Source organism: Micromys minutus, assembly GCF_963924665.1.
Source record: "Micromys minutus genome assembly, chromosome: 11".
NCBI lineage: Eukaryota > Metazoa > Chordata > Mammalia > Rodentia > Muridae > Micromys > Micromys minutus.
The window spans coordinates 55,574,560-55,580,559 of NC_137980.1; positions in this window are offsets into that span (position 1 = coordinate 55,574,560).

The following is a 6,000-nucleotide window of genomic DNA, read 5'->3' on the forward strand; positions in this document are numbered from 1 at the left end:
GCTTTCTCAGCCTGCTTTCTTACAGAACCCAGGTCTACCAGCCCAGGAATGGCTCCACCCACAATGGGCTGGGCCCTCCCCCCTTGATCACTAGTTGAGAAAATGCCTTACAGCTGGATCTCATGGAGGCATTTCCTCAACTGAGGCTCCTTTCTCTGTGGTAACTCCAGCTTGTGTCAAGTTGACACACAAAACCAGCCAGTGGACTGTTGTTTTGTTTTGTTTTTTTGGTGGTGGTGGGTTTTTGGGGGGGGGGGATTTTTGGTTGTGTTTTTTTGTTCTGGGGGTTTTGTTGTTGTTGTTGTTGGTTTGGTGTTTGAGACTGTGTCTTACTGTATAGCTTCTGCTGTTCTGGAGCTTACAGATTTGCCTGTCTCTGTCTCCTGATTGCTGGGATTATAGTGCACAACCATGCCAGGCAACCTTATTTTTTAAAAGCTTTTATTCAGCTCTTGAAAGCCGGAGGCAGGAGGATTGCTACAACTTGAGGTCAACCTACAAAGTGAAAAAGTAAAAATAAAAGGAAGAAAAGAAGAAAGACAAAGAAGAAATTGTATACCACAGGGGTTCTCTTTGTAGCCCTGCCTGTTCTGCAATTCAAGGATCTGACTGTCCATTGAGTGCCAGGATTAAAGGTGTGTGCCACCACACCAGCCACCTCTCCTGTCCTCTTCTGTTTATTTACGTTGTCTGTGCACTTCTTTGTTGGACAGAGTTTTAGAAGTCTCTTGCTCTTTTTCCCTCCTCTTGAGAACATTGTTCTCCACTCCCCATCCTTTTATGTTCCTGTATTTAACTTCTCATCGCTCCTTTCCCTGCCCCTTCTGTTCATCCATTCACAACTGCAATGTTTATCTTACATAATATTTCTTATGTTTTAGTGCACTCTTATTTTTGCTTGCTTTGCCCCATTTATTTGTGTTTCATGACTGGGGCATTTTTGGGTGGTTTTTTTTTGTTTTTGTTTTTTTTGTTTTTTAAGATTTATTTATTTATTTTATGTGAGTACACTGTAGCTGTTTTCCCACAGACCAGAAGAGGGCATCAGATACCATTACAGATGTTTGTGAGCCACCATGTGGTTGCTGGGAATTGAACTCAGGACCTCGGGAAGAGCAGTCAGTGCTCTCTCCAGCCCTTGAATATCTGTTTTATCTGTGGGTCCTCATAGGGGACAGTTTTGACTTTTTTATTCATTTTTTATTTTAACTTTATGTTAATATGCGTGTATGTCTGAGTACTGTGTGCATACCTGGTGCCAGCAGAAGCCAGAAGGAGACACCAGATCTGGAAGTGGAGTGATCAGACAGTTGTGAGCCACCGTGTGGTTATGAGGACTCAAACTTAGGTCCTCTGCAAAAACAGCCAGAACTTTTAGTAGCCAAGCCATCTCTTCAGCCCCAGGAGATTAGTTTTTGGGGGTTTTTTGTTTTGTTTTTGATTTTTGTTTTTGGGGATATATTTTATTTACATTTCAAATGTTATCCCCTTTCCCACATTGCCTTCCATATCCCCTATCCCATCACCCCTCCCCATGCTTCTGTGAAGGTGTTCACTCATCCACCCCCTCCGGCCTCCCAACCCTGACATTCCCCTACACTACAGCATCAAGCCTTGGCAGGATCAAGGGCTTCTCCTCCCATTGTTGCCCGACAAGGCCATCCTCTGCTACATGTGCTGCTGGAGCCATGGGTCTGTCCATGTGTGCTCTTTGGATGGTGGTTTAGTCCCAGGAAGCTCTGGTTGGTTGGTGGTGGTGTTCTTATGGGGTTGCAAACCCTTTCAGCTCCTTCCACTTTTTCCAGAAGATTATTCTTAGTGGCTCAATCCACAGCGCCACTCAAACTACTTCGAGAGCAAAGAACAGAAAGACAGGTGGAGTCAATAAATGCCACCTAATTACCACCACAGAACATAGAAGAAAGAAACAAACCTAAAGACTAATTTCCATGAAAAAAGTAGACAAAAAATACTTAAATTTTACTTGAGATAATTGAAGAGACCTTACACTGTAACAATCTTTGCTTCATTTCAGGGAACATATCAGTAAATATGACAGCTTATACTAGATTTAGGGATAGAAATCATGTGATATAATTGATGTAGAAAAGTCCCTTGAGCTTGAGAGATGGCTCAGCAATCAAGGGCATTTGCTGTGTGTCAAGGTAATTAATTATGGCCCAACATGGATTTGAAAACTCGCTTAAAACATGATGTGTGTGTAACTATTTTGTTGTTAGAGTCTTGAGCATGAACTTCATGCTAGATGACAATGTCAAATGTCTGAACATGCCTGCTAGAGGGTGAGAAGACCCCTATGCCCATGGATCGTCAAAATTAGCATTAAATCTGTATTAAAAATCCAATGATGTTTTTAGCAAAAAAAAAAAAAAAAAAAAAAAAAAAGCCCTCTTAAGTCATGGAAGTACAAAAGAACTCAAAAAGCCAAAGCAATATTAAACAGAAATGCCAAAGTTATCACTATACCCAATTTCAAATTGTGCTATAGAGTCAGATTAACAACAAAAAGAAAAAAGTTACATGGTAGTGGCTCAGAGGAAGATCATAGAACAATGGAAGAGAAATAAATTCACATAGGCACAGCCGTCTGATTTTGACAAATGTGCCAAAACATAGTTTGGAGAGAGGACAGCCTCAAAGGACAAAATTAAATCTAACCATAAACAAAAATCAGTTTAAATGAATCAAAGACCTTAATGCAAAGCCTAAAATGTTAAAGCAGCTAAAGGAACGCATGGGAAAACATTTCAAGATAAGGGCATAGGCAAGGACTTTCTTAGAAAAAGACTTGTTGCTCTGAAAGTCATATATGGTAAGAATTGACATATGTAGGGGTAGCTAGAAAGATGGCTTAGTGCAAAGCTGAGAATCAGAGTTCAAATCCCCATCACCTACATAGAAATTGGACATGGCTGCATGTTCCACTGTTGTGGATTATGGTTCCTAAAGCAAAACAATTCTCATCTTCATTAGATTGCATCTGCTTGCCAGAGCCCACTGTGATCAGGTTTGTCACCTGGTGACATCCCTTCATAGAAGGAGTGGGTGTGGAGGTCACTGGACCCTCATCTGAAATTCCACTTACCTTTCCCAGTCATTTGCATGTAATTCTGCCCTCATTATACATGACCATAGCCTCTTGGGAGATGGTAGGGTATACAGACTTGAGATTAACTAAGATGGGACTCCATCTGTGTGGCTATGGGAAAGCCATCATCCACAATGAATAAAAACTTTCTAAGTGTAGCTACTTTGGGGTCCACCCAGACTCCTGCCTGTCATCCTTCTCCTATGATCTGTAAGTAAGCCCAATGCACTTTTTGTTGGAACCTCATAAGGAAGATGTAGGAGCTGATATTGTCTTCCTAGGGAAAGAATTTTCTCAATTCCTGTAAACAGCCTTGGGGAAGAGACAGGTGATCATCAACTAGCCAGCTTAGCTGAATATGCTCACATACAGTGAGTGATCCTGTCCCAGGAGAATGAAGTCAAGAAGGATGGAGCCAGACATTTGAGGGCTTTCTTGGATCTTGTGTGTGTGTGTGTGTGTTTGCACATGAGTGCACACACAAATGGAAAATCATGAAACTAAAAGTTTTTATAACAAAGAAAGCAGTCAACAGTGAAGACAGCTCACAAGATAGACAAATTCTTTGCTTACTATGCCTCTCACAGTGGGATCATTTCTTTATTGGAAACTCAAAAATAAACACCAAAATAATCTTACTAATTTATAAGTAAGTAAATGAATTGGAGAGTTTTCAAAAGAAGAATAATGGCCAGGAGGTTTTTGAAAACAAGTCCAACACCCTTAGCTGTCAAGGAAACAAATGCCAACTGAAGCTACATTTCATTGCAGTCAGAGCTTCCAGCATCAAGAAAACAAGCAATTTCTACAAGTGAAAGGAAGAAAGAAGGAAGGAAAGAAAAATAGATGGAGATAGAGTTCAAAGCCATCCTTAGCTTCATATTAACTTGAACACCTGCTTGTGCTATATGAGACAATGTCTCAAAAATTACAAGAAAGGTAAACAAATATTTCAAAAGAAAACAAGTGCGGGTAGCTCTATGCACTAATGGTTGGAATTTAAATGAATTTAAAGCCTCTATGGTAATCAGCATGGAAATTCCTCCAAAATCTTAAAAACAAAGCTAATTGTGGTGGTAATCACCTGTAATCCCAGCACTTGGGAGGCAGAGGCATGAGTACTCCCGTGACTTCAAGGCCAACCTGCTCTAAGTAGGAAGTTCCCAAGTTCCAGGTGAGACCGTGTCTCCAAAAGGGAAAAAAAAATCTAAGAACTATTGTGTGATCCAACTATACCATTCCTGGATATGGACCCAGAGGAATCAAAGTCAGTAAAAACCAGAAAGAGCTGTGCACCCGTGTTTGCTGCAGTTCTTTTTCTGGTAATCAAAGATGGAACCAGCCTAAATGCTAAAAAGTAGATGGAGCTATATAAATCACTGTGTTCAGGAACACGAGCCAGACTCAAATGTCAGTCATGTTTCTATCGCATTAACTCTTCTATCATGGAAATAGAAGAGTCGAATCTGAAGAAATGAAGAGAGCAAAAGGAAAGATGATGGGAAATACAAACATGTTTATGCAGAGTCTGCATGTAAATATATTTACACATGATCGGGTGGAAGGTGGATTATTTGCAGGAAAGAAGAATTAACAGCAGGTAGAAAAAGTGTGTCTGAGAACAATGAGGGATTGAATATGAGTGTGATACGATGAAATCCATGAATTTACACACTAAAGCAATATCATTTTGAAAAGAATTACTTAATTAAAGCCCATAGTATCAAGGGGTGGCGAGTGATTAAGAGTGTGATTCAGTGGTTAAGAGCACTAACTGCTCTTCTAGAGAACCTGGGTTCAAATCCCAGCAACCACATGGTGACTTACAGCCGTATGTAATGGGATCCAATGTCCTCTTCTGGTGTGTCTGAAGTCAGCAACAAAGTACTCACATACATAAAATAAGTAATTCTTTTTTAATTCCAGTTTATTGTTGAACATTGTTTCACACATATATCAAACAGGCCAAAAAATAAATAAATAAACAGCAACTTATAGACAAGAAAAAAAAAAGGAAAACTTTTTTTTACACTTGAACCAATAATTTTTATTATTTTACTTTTTTTAACAACTTTATTTTACAAAACAAAGATAAATGTACAGATTTTAAGAATTTTTTGCATAAAATTATACAATACATTTTTGTCAGTACTTTTTTTTCAGATTTTAAGATAATTTTTACATAAAACTATATGAATATATTTTTTAGTCAGTACTTGATTTTTTTAAAGGTTTGATAGTATGCATTGAAAACTTAATAGTTACAATGAGCATAAAGTACATGTAAAACAAAAGGTAACATGGAAATAGTCAAAGTTTTCTTGTTGTGTAAAGATTTTTTTGTTTTGTTTTGTTTTCTTTATTTCTAAAGGAAAACTTTTTATCCTTGGCCTTTTGTATGGTTATCTCATACAAACCAATTACTTAGAGTACAGCTAGGTACATACACAAAAAGTTACTGGAATGCCCAGAATAAGATTTTGTTGTTGGTTTTTGGGGGTTTTTTACAATTTTTTTTCTCCTTTGAGATTATAATGAACATGGTCACACCACAAGGAAAGTCTGAAGTAGGACAGAAATCACTCTGAAGGCTGGTTCGGTCACCGTGATCATGAAAAATGGATGACCCTAACAATATGTACAAAAATATAAAATGTAAATTAAAAATACAAACAAAAATTCCTTTTAAGTTCTGGTTCTTTTTTCCTCCCATGTTACTAATTCATGTTGTGGTTTTGGTGGCATGGTGGAGGGTGCATGTCATTTGTAGGTGGCACTACCTGCTGTGGGCAGGCGGGGCCTGCTTCTCTACTGGAAGGTGACCACGTCTGAATTCTGAGTCGGGAAGTGGAGGGGGAATAGGTCCCGGTGCGTAAGGTCAGCTTTTCCTC